This window comes from Ceratotherium simum, chromosome 33 (assembly GCF_057802395.1).
Source record: "Ceratotherium simum simum isolate JZ-2026a chromosome 33, ASM5780239v1, whole genome shotgun sequence".
In the NCBI taxonomy this organism is placed as follows: Eukaryota; Metazoa; Chordata; class Mammalia; order Perissodactyla; family Rhinocerotidae; genus Ceratotherium; species Ceratotherium simum.
This window is the reverse complement of record NC_141932.1, coordinates 4438760-4454108: the sequence shown is the minus strand read 5'-3', so window position 1 is coordinate 4454108 and position 15349 is coordinate 4438760. Positions and strand designations below refer to the sequence as shown.

At 37.2% G+C, this 15349-nt stretch overlaps 2 pseudogenes; both read left to right on the top strand.

Annotated features, from left to right (window-relative positions):
• LOC101394591 (ret finger protein-like 4A pseudogene) overlaps positions 1 to 15349 on the top strand; it is a 102217-nt pseudogene that overhangs the window by 24394 nt on the left and 62474 nt on the right.
• On the top strand, positions 2810 to 3736 carry LOC147912707 (vomeronasal type-1 receptor 2-like; annotated as a pseudogene).

Below are 15349 nucleotides of genomic sequence, written 5' to 3'. Positions count from 1 at the left end.
CCGGGGGATCTTTCCTATAAAGAATAGAACATCTCAGTACATCGTACAGTCGACTTGGTATTCAGAGCACGGCTGGTTCTTTAAAAGGAATTTTGTATCCAGCAACTCTGAAGAATTACTTTATGAGTTCTCAAATATGGACAAGAGATTCTCGCGCAATTGTATGAAAATTAGTTAGATAAGCTCATAATTTCAACAGTATATTTGCTTCCATGTCGCTATCAGAAGTGGCCATAAGGATTGGTATTAATTCTTCTGTAAACGTTTGGTAGAATCACCAGTAAAGCCATCTAGTCTTGGGACTTTTATTTGTCAGGATGTATTTGTTACTGATTCAGTCTCTTTACTAGTAACTGGTGAGTTCAGATTTTCTATTTCTTCATGATTCAGTCTTGGTAGGTTCTAGGAAATTATCCATTTTTTCTAGGTTTTCTAATTTGTTGGTGTATTATTGTTTATAGTAGTTTCTTATGACCCTTAGTGTTTCTGGGGTATCATTTGTAATGTCTCTTCTTTTGTTCCTGATTTTATTTATTTGAGTCTTCTCTTTTATTTTCTTAATCCAGTTAGTTTTTTCAATTTAGTTTCTCTTTTCAAAAAACTGGCTTTTAGTTTCATTGATCCTTTCTCTTTTATTCCTAGTCTGTATTTCATTTATTTTTGCTCTGATCCTTCTTATTTCTTTCCTTTTACTAATTTTGAGATTAGTTTCTTCTTCTTGATAGTTCCTTGAGGTGTAAAGTTTAGTTTATTTGATATTTTTCTTTTTTGTTAATGTAGATGCTTATTGCTATAAACTTCCCTCTAGAACCTTCTACCAAATCTCATAAGTTTTGATATGCTGTGTTTCCATTTTCATTTATCTCAAGATATTTTAATTTTCCTTTTGATTTCTTCTTGACTCATTGGCTGTTCAAGAGCATGTTGTTTGTTCTCCACATGTTAGTGAATTTTCCAGTTTTCCTCTTACAATTGATTTCCAGTTTCATACCACTGTGGTCAGAACAGATGACTGATAGGAATTCATTCTTCTTAAATGTGAATTCAAGACTGAATTCAATCTTCTTACGTGTGTTAAGACTTGTTTTGTGGCCTAACATATGATCTATTCTGGAGAAGGGTCCACATGTGCTTCAGAAGAATGTGTATTCTGCTGCTGTTGGATGGAACCATCTGCATATGTCTACTAAGTCCATCTGGTCTAAGCTGTAGTTTAAGTCCAATGATTCCTTGTTGATTTTGTGTCTGATCTATCCCTTGCTGAAAGTGTGCTATTACTGTCCCTTATTATTGTTGTATACTGTCTATTTCTCCCTTGAGATTTGTTAATATTTGCTTAATATATTTAGGGGCTACAATGTTGGGTTTATAAATATTTACAATTATACTATCCTCTTGATGTATTGACCCCTTTATCATTATATAATAACCTTCCTGTCTCTTGTTACAGTTTTTGGTTTAGTCTATTTTGTCTGATATAAGTACAGCTATCCCTACTCTCTTTTTATTTCCATTTGCATGGAATATCTTTTATTCCATCTCTTCACTTTTAGTCTATGTGTGACTGTGAAAACTGCTTTTTTTGCTTGATATGGTCCTGTGGGACTCATGAATGCTGAGTGCCGCTGAGTGTTGGGGCTGGGTGATGGGATGAAGGCCCATCCCTTGGGTGGAAGCTGCAAAGACTGGGGCGTTAGACGTGTGGACAAGCTCCTTCCAGAGAGAAGCTGTAAACTTGATTTTATTTTTATACTGAGCCAGAGGGAGAATTTGGGGAAAGTGCCCACTTGATCTTTTAGGCTCCTGGGAGCATCCAACTCAGTAGATAGATGCAGGCTGATTAGAAACCAGACTATTGGTCATAAGCTGGTAAAGTATGTAGTCAAACTCCTTCTAGGGATAAACTAGGTGATTAGGGTTTTTGCCTGTTCCCTCTGCATTGAGACTGGAGGTACAGCCATGGGGAGTGCCAGAAGGCCCATTTGACCACTACTTTTTATTTCCTACAATCCTGTGGGACTCATGAATGTCAATTCCCATTCGCTCTCAGAGCTAGGTGATTTGGGGGCTGGTCCTCTGGTGGCAGCCTTAAAGGTTGGGGTGCTATATGTGTGACACAAGTCCTCACATCTCCTGTTGAAGCAGGGAGTTGGGAGTTTTATCTTGATTGTAAGGTTCTGTACTCCGGATGGGGATCATGGTGAGAATGTGCCTCAGCCTTTCCTATCCATTTCAATGTGGGTATTTTCTCAGACTCCTGATGTGTACAAGTCAGTCAAATAGCTTCTGGATATCTCTCACAGGAAGTTGATACCCATGTAGGTATATTCAGTATGTCCATGGGAGGAAGGAAAGTCAGGAGCCTCCTATGTCACCATCTTAGTGATGCCATTCAATACGTTCTTATAATAGGCAGAATGACCAGGAATACCAAAGGAGGTACAGTGCTTTTTTATCTTTGTCCTGTCATTTACTTATATGCTCAGTATGTATTATTTAACACTTATTCTGTGTCAACCACATTGTTGAATAAGACAGACATGGTTCCTAAGTTCATGGACCTTACATTCTGATGGAGAATCAGAATATAAAATGAAATAGAAATAAATACGAAATAACAATGGTGAAAAGTACAATTATTGTCAGGTGTATGTTCTCCAGGTTGAGCCTCTCCAGTGGAGTATCACAGCATCTCACTTCTCAGGAGAAGAAAGGGAGAGAATCCTTTTCCAATGTTGGTTTCATAAGAAGATGGTTGATGTCATCACAGGCATAAACTTTTGCTCCAGGCCACTCTGAAGCCATGTCCATGTCTTTTCAGAAAGATGTTCTAAAAACCATAGGGGAATTGGCTGCAAACACCATCCTTCCTTTCCAGGTGGGGCTTGGGGTTCTGGCCAATGTCATTCTCTTCTTCCATAATGTCTCTCCAATCTTGCTTGGTCACAGACAGAGGTCCACAGAGGAAATTCTCACACACATGGCTGTGGCCAATCTCTTGGTTATTCTCTCTTCTGGGATTCCCCATACAATGGCAGCTTTTGTTTTGAGGAACCCTCTATCCACTTTTGGGTGTAGATTTGCATATTATATAAACAGTTGCTCGCAGCACCACCCTATGCTCCACCTGTGTCCTGAGCACCTATCAGTTCTTCACTCTCATCCCTGAGAGAGTGGAGTGGGTGATGCTCAGAAGAAGAGCCCCCAAGGTCATTGTTTCTTCCTGTTGTACCTGCTGGATATTTAGTTTCTTAATGAATATCTATATTCCCATGAAAATCACTGGTCCTCAGGACACAGGAAATAATACTGACTCCCAAGGGAAGTAATTCTGTTCCACCTCAAGTTCTACTGCAAGCATTGTCATCTTGTGGTCCATCTCTGATGCCGTGTTCATTGGCTTCATGGGCTGGTCCAGTGGTTCCATGGTGCTTCTCCTGTACAGACACCACCAGAGAGTGCAGCATGTTCACACCCCCAATGGCTACCACAGATGCCCCCCAGAGATCAGAGCCGTCCACACCATCCTGATGCTGGTGGTCACTTTTGTCATCTTCTAATGCTGAATTCCATTTTTGCTTTTTACATCACTGCCTTTTTAGATTTTTAACTATGGTTGATGCAGACTTCTAATGTTTTGGCCTTATGTTTTCCCTCCGTTTGCCCCTTCATGCTGATCCTGAGGGATCCTAGAACCCCTAAGTTCTGCTATTAAATTGTTAGAAAATACAGTTGAAGTGCTAAATATGTAGAAGACAGCTTCAGTAATAACCATAATTACTCTATCATATTAGTTTCAGGGGTACAACATAATAATTTGATATTTGTATATATTGCAAAATGATCACCACAGTAAGTCTAGCTAATGTACATGACCATATATAGCTAAAAAATTTTTTTTCTTGTGACAAAGTCTTTTAAGACTTACTCTCTTTGCAACTTTCATATTTGAAAGTGTAATATTCACTATACTCACCATGTTGTATGTTACATCCCTATGACTTATTTGTTTTATAACTGAAAGTTTGTACCTTTTGACATTTGTACTCAGTACCAATTTTTTACATAAAATCCTATGAACTTAGGAGATCAATTTGATACTGGTGCTGCACTGGGAGATATGAAAGTCAATCCATCAAGTTATCAGCTCAAAAAAGAGACATAAAAGTGTTGAGAAAACCATTTTCCCACTTGACCAGTGCAGCTGTCTCAAATAATCTCCATTCTACAGGAGTGTTTCCACAAATTTTATCTCAATGTGGATGTGGCTAACACCTGACATACATTGGCACATAATCCAATGTTGGTCTAGACAATATTACTGCAGAGTGGTTGGAGATTTTATTTCATAGATGAAGATAAGAAACCTGGCTGATAGAGAATGTGTTTTTTTTTTACACTATTTTATGTCTTTATTACACTCATATTTCTCTATTATGCTGTAGTGTTACACAGAATGTTGTCCAATGGTTGCTTTGCCTTTAAATATGGATTTTCTTTAAATGGTTGACCCTCAGCAAATTTGATTGGATGGAAGACATCATATTAAGGAGAGTGTAGACCTGCATCTTGGTATTTGTCACTTGGATGTTTAGTTTTCATCATCAAAACACAGACAGGGGAGATTTTGTTTCCTCTTTGTCCTATTTGCTTTTTTCTCTATTTGTTTTTCCTTTTGCCTTCTTTTGATAAAGTCTGGTATTTGTAATATTATATGTTTAAAATTAAAAGTGTTGAGCCAGTCCTGTTGACCTAGTGGTTAAAGTACAGAACTCTCACTGCTTCAGCAGCCCGGGTTCGCTTCCCGGCTGTGGAACCACACTACCTGTCTATCAGGTGCCATGCGGTGATGGCGGTTCACATAGAAGAATTAGAATGAGTTACAACTAGCATATCCAGCCATGTACTGGGGCTTGGGGGAGCAAAAAAATGAAGAGGAAGATTGTCAACAGAGGTTACCTCAGGGTGAATCGTTCCCTGCAAAAAAAAAAAAAAAAAATTAATAGTGTTAGGTAAAACGTCTTTTCAATGGTTGTTGTAGTCATTATAAAACTGATTTCCTAAGTATTATATTCTAATTTGAACTACTGTTGACCGTTTCACAGAATATTTAACCTACAGTGGTATAATTCCATATATCTTGTGACACTTTATGCTATTGTTTTCATAAATTTTTATTCTGTACATGTTATTACCTACAATTAATTCTATTATTTTTGCTGTCATGAGCTCATTGTCTCTTATAGAAAATAAGAAAGGAAAAGAAAATGTAGATTAATCGTGAACCTATATGATTGTCATTTCTGCTGCTTACACTACTTTTTGTACATGTGTTTTCCTCTGATATAATTTCCCTTCCTTATTAAGAACTTCCTTTAACTTTTAGAGGTGTAGGTTTGCTATGGGTGAATTGGTTTGATATTTATACATCTAAAAATATCTAAATTTTACTTACTGTTTTTCCTAGTAAAGTAATTTTTGTAAAGTACAAAATTATCTTTATTTGAGAAAAGGTAATAAAGTTTTACCAATAACAATACATTTAGCAATACCCAACCTCATTTTTAAAACTGTGGAATTTAATGCCTATGAATTATCTTTATTTTTAAAATAATTGATTTGAAATAATTTCAAATATACTTAATTTTATCCCTTACTGAGGTACCCCAACTGTTAATATTTTACTACTTTTGATTTGTCAACTATTTTCTCTATATTTTATCCCATTATCCTTAGTTTTTTCCCCAATCACCTGAAAGTGTTGTGCATACGTGGTGCCCACCATACTAAACCCACTAGTGTGCTTTTCCCTACAAGAAAGACACTCTCCTTCAGACCAACTGTACTGAATCTAACTAAATCTTTCAATTAGAAAAGCAGTGTAAATACAACTCTACTCTCTATCCACAGGTCCTGTTCAAATTTTCCAACTGATCAAAAATATCTCCTTTTCTTTCCTGGTTGAGGATCCCAACCAGGAATATGTATTGCATTGACTTGTTTTCCTCTTCTTTCTGCTCCAATTTCAAACTGTTCCTGTGTCATTTCTTTTCTTTCATATCCTCAACCTATACAATAGGTTCTATATAATGACCCTCCCGGGTGTCTCTGATGTTTCCTCATGACCAGACTCAGTTTACACTTCCTTGGCAGAATGATTTTGTAATCACCATCTCAAAGAGTTATCTGCATCTCCATGTTCATTGCAGCATTATTCACAATAACCAGGATATGAAAAAAACCTAAGTGTCCAACAATGGATAAATGGATAAAAGAAAATGTGTATATATACAATGGAATATGACTCAGCCATCAAAAGACAGGAGTCCTGCCTTTTGAGACAACATGGATGGACCTTGAAGGCATTATACTAAGTGAAATAAGTCAGACAGAGAAAGAATAATACTATGTGATCTCACTTACATGTGGAAACTTAAAAGCCTAACTCATAAAACAGTGAGTGGAATAGTTGTTCCAGGGACTAGAAGGTGGGAAAATGGGGAGATGTTGGTCAAAGTGTACTAAATTCCCAAGTATGAAGTGAATAAGTTGTGGGGATCTAATATACATCATGGTGACTATAATTAACAATATTATGTACTGGAAAGTTGTTAGGAGAGTAGATCTTGAATGTTATCACCTCATACACACAAAGATAATTTTGTGAGGGGATGGAAGTGTTTACCTTTCATGGTAACCATTTCACAATATGTACATATATCAAAGCATCATGCTGTACACTTTAAACTTACATATCTTGTATGTCAATAATATCTCAATAAAGCTGGGGAAAAGAAAGAAATGGTGCTGTGTTCTTCTCAGTGCTTCACACTGGGGGACACACTATGTCTATCTATCACAACAGTGGTGTGATAGACAACCAGGTCACCTTGGTAACCTGGTCAGGTTGACATCTGCCAGATCTCTCCTTCTCACAATTACCATTTGGTGTTTGTAACCAATGAGTACGTTATGAGGGTGATATGCTGAGACTGTTCTAATATGCTCTTCCTCATCACCCCTACACTAACCCACCTTAGCCCCTATCATAACTCCCACCTGAATCAACCAACAATATGACAATTGTCTTACATAAGCTCTGGACACTTATTAGTAGGAGTCTACTGAAGGAGGAATTTTCCCTTCGCTCCAAGAGTTTCCTAAATCATTCATTCACTCATTTTTATTCATATCAAATGTACTCCTAAATTCCTATATGATTCAATGGGATGCATTCTGATACAACCACTTTCTGTTTTCATGCCCGTGTTGTTCCAGATTTGACCAGTGGAAAATCACTAAAACTACTATAATTTAACAATAGGAATTGTTGTAGGCTCATCTTGTGCTGTTCCAGATGCAGCCCTGGCATCCACCATTTCACCAAAGAATATCGATTCCTTCAAGTGGAGATCAGTCTTTAGAAACCAAGATTTGCTATTAGTTTTGCACAATCCTAACCGTATGTCATTGCTTCTGGGACCCGTCAGCAAAAAGAGCTCATGGTTATTTAGCTTTCGTACACGCACACAAATACACACATCTACATCCTTCTGTATGTCTGTGCCTACACACATACACTTATGTAATCAATTATGAGTTATACACACTTCCCCCAATTCAAAACCCACCCGTAACTCCTTCTAGACTTTCCCTGTTCCACACTTATAAATATTTCCTCCAAAAATGAGAAACTTGTGCTACACTTAGCTCAATATACTTACTATTTGTTCAAACATTTACTTACAATATCACGGATTCCAATCTCCTATCAACATTGCCGGTCTCCTCCACATCCCTATCCCCCCAATGCCCTCGTGTGATGCAGGATTGCTGCTACTGTCCCTTCACATGGCTCCCCTACCTCCCCACCACCCACTTCTCTGGGTTGGTAGTGACAAAAACACACAACAACATGGCTGCTTTGCCCACTTCCACCCTCGCTGCCTTGCACTCTAGGGGGGTCCCATTCCACTACCAATGTGTCTCTGCAGCTATGCCAGCTCCATCGGGGCCTGAGAGAGGGAGGAAATGACAAGAAATTATGAAGAGAGAAAAGAAGGACACAGAGAAGAAGGAGGTGTCACCCTAATTTCTGAAGATCTTTCTCTCTGGATACAAAATGCAGGGTTGACCTTTCGTCTCTTTCCTTCCTTTCATTTCTCAAGATTGCACAGCTGGAGTGACAGAGCCAGGATTCAAAGATGGATGGGTCTGGTAGAAACTAGTCAATGTAGGAGGAATGATGATATTAGAATATCATGATTTGGTCACCATCATAGGAAAAAAAAGTTTTATTGTTCTTTTTCTAATCTTTCTGGCATTTTCATGTGACTAGATCCAGAAGGATCCACTTTACCTCAGCCTCAAAGTTGTCTTTGGTGGCAGTTCATTTCAGACCCGACATGTGCCATCCAAGGCCATGACAGTTACTGCTCTGATTTTCATTCACTCCTGTGTCCTGCACTTTCCCATCTCTATAGGTTGTGCCACTTTGAACCACCTATAGACAGGTTATATTTCTGCAGCATTTTCACGTGGCTGTGATAGGCAGGGTCTCTCTTGATTCCACATAAATTTTTACTGGAACCAGAAGCGCTGAAATTCCTCTTAGTTAATGCCTGATTCTTGCAGTTTTAGCTGTTGAGAGTTTCCACAAGTTTAAACACCAATGATCCCTTTAGAGGAAAGATTACGTAGAGATCACCATATCTGTGGCACAAGGAAATGACTTGGATAATGAGTATCTACGACTGACACCAAATACTATCTCCAACAGTAATCAGCTCTGACCACATCAGATGTTAGCACAGGCAAGATAACAACATCTGTAGATCCTAAATAGTTGCTGTTGACCTAGACGAGCACAGGTGCAGGATCATTGGGGAAATTGTGTCACTATAGTGACTGTAACAAATCAGCAATTTGTTTATGCTTTTCATCAGAGCATACAAATGTATCTCTGGGCTACGTGAGATCTTGTGCTCCTAACATTTACTCAACCACATCATCAGTGGGATTGTTCATCATGTTTATTTCATGAATTCAGTAACAGGTAAGGTAAATGTTAAGAGAACATCATGCAAACAAGAATACTTGAAGTCACATTGAAAGTTCAGGAAAGAGATCTAAGTATTAACTTAGGTACTTAGATCCCAAACTTAACCAAAGTCCCCAAAATATGTCAATTCCAATACTCAATACTCATGATGTAATATGTAAACATTAGTTTTATATTATTAAATTCTAATTTATAGTCTATAAAATGATCCACATTTTTGTGCTCTAACATTTTAAAACATGTGAACATGGAAATTTCATTAGCCACAAGGACCTATGATTTATTCATATGTTCATTTTTAAAGTACAGAAAGACATTTTTGATCTCCAGGATTTTTTGGAGGAATTGCAGTGCCTAGATTTTTCAGGGAACAGTTATTTAGGGAGACTTCATCACCATTAGTTAGTCTGAAAGAGCAAAAATGGGCATAGTGGCTCAGAAGATAAAATATGGACAAGTGTGAAGATATGGAATCCAGTGATAATGTCAAAAAAAGCAAGATTTCCAATGTCCAAATCCAGAAAAAATACCTATTAATTGCACTTTTAGGTCCATGCAGATGTTATTCCAGGTGTATTGTTGGCCGAGAAGTGCTTCCCATTTCTCAAACTCTCACAGTCCAGAATCCAGGTTCTGCAGAGTGTGACCTTTCCCTACCTAGTAATGGATTCTTTGCACACATCTAGATCTTATTCTTTGTTTGTTCCCACGTCTACCTCCCAGTAATGTTGGCCAGAGGTGAACGGAGGGAGCCTAGGACACATAAGGGTTCGCTGAGTCTCAGCACACCCTTGGGCATCTGTTTGAGATGCCCACATTGGATGTTCCTCGTGTCATCAGAAATCAGGAGGTTGCTGTTGACTGAGTCGACATCCAAGGTCATATACACTGTGGAAAGAAAGGAAGTATTTTAGAGAATGGACAGACTACGTGGCCCTGCCATAGCAGTGGATAAAATCTCCCTTTGTCATTTCAATTTGTTTATAACTGCTCTTTCTACCGTCAATAAAACTCTCCCACAGAAATTTTATTTTTTGGTTTATTGTGGTAACATTGGTTTATAACATTGCATAAATTTCAGGTGTACATCGTTATGCTTCTATTTCTGCATAGATTACATCATGTTCTCATGTTCACCACCCAAATACTAATTACAATCCATCACCACACACATGTGCCTAATTATCCCTTTCACCCTCCTTCTTCCCCCCTTCCCCTCTGGTAACCACCAATCCAATCTCTGTCTCTATGTGTTTGTTTGTTGTTGTTATTATCTACTACTTAGTGAGTGAGATCATACGGTATTTGACCCTCTCCCTCTGACTTATTTCACTTTGCATAATACCCTCAATGTCCACCCATGTGGTCACAAATGGCTGGATTTCATCATTTCTTATGGCTGAGTAGTATTCCGTTGTGTATATACCACATCTTCTTTATCCATTCTTCCCTCAATGGGCACTTAGGTTGCTTCCTCATCTTGGCTGTTGTGAATAACGCTGCAATGAACAGAGGGGTGCATGTATCTTTAAGCATTGGTGTTTTCACATTCTTTTGATAAATACCCAGCAGTGGAACAGCTGGATCATATGGTAGTTCTATCCTTAATTTTTTGAGGAATCTCCATACTGTTTTCCATAGTGGCTGCACCAGTTTGCACTCCCACCAGCAGTGTATGAGGGTTCCCTTCTCTCCACATCCTCTCCAACACTTGTTGTTTCCTGTCTTGTTAATTATAGCCTTTATGACGGACGTGAGGTGATATCTCATTGTAGTTTTGATTTGCATTTCTTTGATAATTAATGATGTTGAACATCTTTTCATGTGCCTGTTGGCCATCTGTGTATCTTCTTTGGAGAAATGTCTGTTCAGGTCTTTTGCCCATTTTTTAATTGGGTTGTTAGTTTTTTTCTTGTTGAGATGCATGTGTTCTTTATATATTTTTGAGACTAATCCCTTATCAGATGTATGGTTTGCAAATATCTTCTCCCAATTGTTAGGTTGTCTTTTTGTTTTGTTGATGGTTTCCTTTGCTGTGCAGAAGCTTTTTAGTTTGATATAGTCCCGTTTGTTTATTTTTTCTATCGTTTCTCTTGCTCGGACAGACATGGTGCTTGAAAATATGTTGCTAAGACTGATGTCAAAGAGCGTACTGCCTATGTTTTCTTCTAGAAGTTTCATTGTTTCAGGTCTTACATTGAAGTCTTTAATCCCTTTTGAGTTAATTTTTGTGTATGCTGTAAGGTAATGGTCTATTTTCATTTTTTTGCATGTGGCTGTCCAGTTTTCCCAACACCATTTGTTGAAGAGACTTTCCTTTCTCCACTGTATGCTCTTGGCTCCTTTGTCAAAGATTAGCTGTCCATAGATATGTGGGTTTATTTCTGGGCTTTCAATTCTATTCCATTGATCTGTGTGTCTGTTTTTGTGCCAGTACCGTGCTGTTTTGACTACTATAGCTTTGTAGTATATTTTGAAGTCAGGGAGTGTGATACTTCCAGCTTTGTTCTTTTTTCTCAGGATCCTTTAGCAATTCAGGGTCTTTTGTTGTTCCATGTAAATTTTAGGATTCTTTGTTCTATTTCTGTGAAAAGTGTTGTTGGAAATTTGATCAGGATTGCATTGAATCTATAGATTGCTTTAGGAAGTATGGACATCTTGATTATGTTAATTCATCCGATCCAAGAGCACGGACTATCTTTCCATTTCTTTGTGTCTTCTTCAATTTCTTTCAGCAATGTTTTATAGTTTTCAGTATACAGATCTTTCACCTCTTTGTTTAAGTTTATTTCTAGGCATTTTATTCCTTTTGTTGCAATTGTAAATGGGATTGTATTCTTAATTTCTGTTTCTGCTACTTTGTTGTTAGTGTATAGATATGCAACTGATTTTTGTATGTTGATTTTGTATCCTGCAACTTTACTGTATTCGTTTATTACTTCTGAAAGTTTTTTGGTGAATTCTTTAGGATTTTCTATATATAAAATCGTGTCGTCTTCAAATAGTGACAAGTTCACTTCTTCCTTTCCAATTTGGATTGCTTTTATTTCTTTTTCTTGCCTGATTGCTCTGGCTAGGACTTCCAATACTATGTTAAATAGGAGTGGTGAGAGTGGGCATCCTTGTCTGGTTCCTCTTCTTAGAAGGAGAGCTTTCAGTTTTTCACCATTGAGGATAATATTAGCTGTGGGTTTGTCATATATGGCCTTTATTATGTTGAGGTATTTTCTTTCTATACCCATTTTATTCAGAGTTTTTATCATAAATGCGTGCTGTATCTTGTCAAATGCTTTCTCTGCATCTATTGAAATGATCATGTGATTTTTATTCTTCATTTTATTAACATGATGTATCACATTGATTGATTTGTGAATGTTGAACCATCCCTGGAATAAGTCCCACCCGATCATGATGTATAATCTTTTTAATATATTGTTGTATGCGATTTGCTAATATTTTGTTGGTGATTTTTGCATCGATATTCATCAGTGATATTGGCCTGCAATTTTCTTTTTTTGTGTTGTCCTTGTCTGTTTTTGGTATCAGGGTAATGTCAGCTTTGTGGAATGAGTTAGGGAGCTTCCCTCCCTCCTGAATTTTTTGGAAGAGTTTGAGAAGGATAGGTATTAAGTATTCTTTGAATGTTTGGTAGAATTCACCAGGGAAGCCATCTGGTCCTTGACTTTTATTTTTGGGGAGGTTTTTGATTACTGTTTCGATCTCCTTGCTGGTGATTGGTCCATTTAAATTCTGTATTTCTTCTTGATCCAGTTTTGGGAGGTTGTATGATTCTAAGAATTTATCCATTTCTTTCAGATTGTCACATTGGTTGGCATATAGCTTTCCATAGTATTCTCTTATAATCTTTTGTATTTCTGAGGTGTCTGTTGTAATTTCTCCTCTTTCATTTCTGAATTTACTTATTTGAGCCTTCTCTCCTTTTTCTTGGTGAGTCTAGCTAAAGGTTTATCAATTTTGTTTATCTTTTCACAGAACTAGCTCTTGGTTTTATTAATTTTTTCTATTGTTTTTTAGTCTCTATTTCATTTATTTCTGCTCTGATTTTTATTATTTCCCTTCTTCTACTGATTTTGGGCTTTGTTTGTTCTTGTTTTTCCAGTTCCTTTAGGTGCATTGTCAGATTGTTTATTTGATATTTTTCTTGTTTGTTGAGCCTGTATTGCTATAAACTTCACTCTTAGAACCACTTTTGCTGTATCCCATAAATTCTGGCATGTTGTATTTTCATTTTCATTTGTCTCCAACTATTTTTTTGATTTATCCTTTGATTTCTTCATTGACCCAATTGTTGCTCAGTAGTATTTTGTTTAATCTCCACATATTTGTGCCTTTTCTGATTTTCTTCCGATAGTTGATTTCTAGTTTCATACCTTGTGGTCAGAAAAGATGCTTGGTATTATTTCAATCTTCTTAAATTTATGGAGACTTGTTTTGTGGCCTAATATGTGATCAATCCTGGAGAATGTTCCATGTGCATTTGAAAAGAATGTGTATTCTTCAGTTTTTGGATGAAATGTTCTGTATTATCTACTAGGTCCATCTGTTCTAGTGTGTCATTTAAGGCCAATGTTTCCTTATTGATCTTCTGTTTGGAAGATCTATCTGTTGGTGTAAGTGGAGTGTTAAAGTCCCCTACTATTATTGTGTTACTGTCTATTTCCCTTTTTATGTCTATTAATAATTGTGTTATATATTTAGGTGCTCCTGTGTTGGGTGCATAGATATTTACAAGTGTTATGTCCTCTTGTTGGATTGTTCCCTTGATCATTATGTAATGCCCTTCTTTGTCTCTTTTTACAGTTTTTGTTTTAAAGTCTATTTTGTCTGATATGAGTATTGCTACCCCAGCTTTCTTTTCATTGCCATTAGCATGGAGCATCTTTTTCTGTCCCTTTATTTTCAGTTTGTGAGTGTCTTTAGGTTCGAAGTGTGTCTCTTGTATGCAGCATATATATGGGTCTTGTTTTTTTATCCAGTCAGCCACCCTATGCCTTTTAATTGGAGCATTTAGTCCATTGACGTTTATTTTTTATTATTTTTTCTATAATTTTGTTTATTTATTTATTTATTTATTTATTTATTTATTTATTTATTTATTTATTTATTTATTTATTTTTTCCCCCAAAGCCCCAGTAGATAGTTGTATGTCATAGTTGCACATCCTTCTAGTTGCTGCATGTGGGATGCGGCCTCAGCATGGCCGGAGAAGCGGTACATCGGTGCATGCCCGGGATCTGAACCTGGGCCGCCAGCAGCGGAGCACACGCACTTAACTGCTAAACCACGGGGCCGGCCCTCCATTGACGTTTAAAGTAGCTAGTGATATGTATGTACTTACTGCCATTTTTTAATATTTTTTTCTTGGTGTTTTAGTAGTTCTTCTCTGTTCCTTTCTTCTTCTCTTGCTCTCTTCCCTTGTGGTTTGATGGCTTTCTTTAGTATTATGTTTGGGTTCCTTTCTCTTAGTTTTTTGTGTATTTATTATAGGTTTCTGGTTTGTGATTACCATGGGGTTCATATATAGTAACCTACTTATATAGCAGTCTATATTCAGTTGATAGTCTCTTTAATTTGACCTCTGTCTGAAAGTTCTACTCTTTAACTCCTCTCCTCCCACATTTTATGTTTTTGATATCATATCTAACCTCTTTTTTGTGCATTTGTATCCATTACGCTATTATCATGAAAATAGATAATTTTTCCTATTTGTGGTCTTCTCTTTTCCCCTTAAATGAGTTCCTTTAGCATTTCTTGTATTATTGGTTTCTTGATGACAAACTCCTTTAATTTTTGCTTGTCTGTGAAACTTTTTATCTCTCCTTCCATTTTGAATGATAACCTTGCCGGGTGGAGTATTCTTGGCTGTAGGTTTTTTCCTTTTAGCACTTTAAATATATCATGCCATTCTCTTCTAGCCTGTAAGGTTTCTGCTGAGAAGTCAGCTGATAGCCTTATGGGGTTTCCTTTGTATGTAACTTGTCTTTCTCTTGTGGCTTTTAGAATTCTCTCTTTATCTTTAATTCTGGACATTTTAATTATGATGTGTCTTGGTGTGGGCCTCTTTGGGTTTATCTTGTTTGGGGCTCTCTGTGCTTCCTGTACCCGGATGTCTGTTTTCTTCCCTAGGTTAGGGAAGTTTTCGTCTATTATTTCTTCAAACAGATTCTCTGCCCCTTTGTCTCACTCTTCCCCTTCTGGGACACCTATAACACTGATGTTAGTGCACTTGATGTTGTCCCAGAGGTCCCTTAGACTGTCTTCACTCTT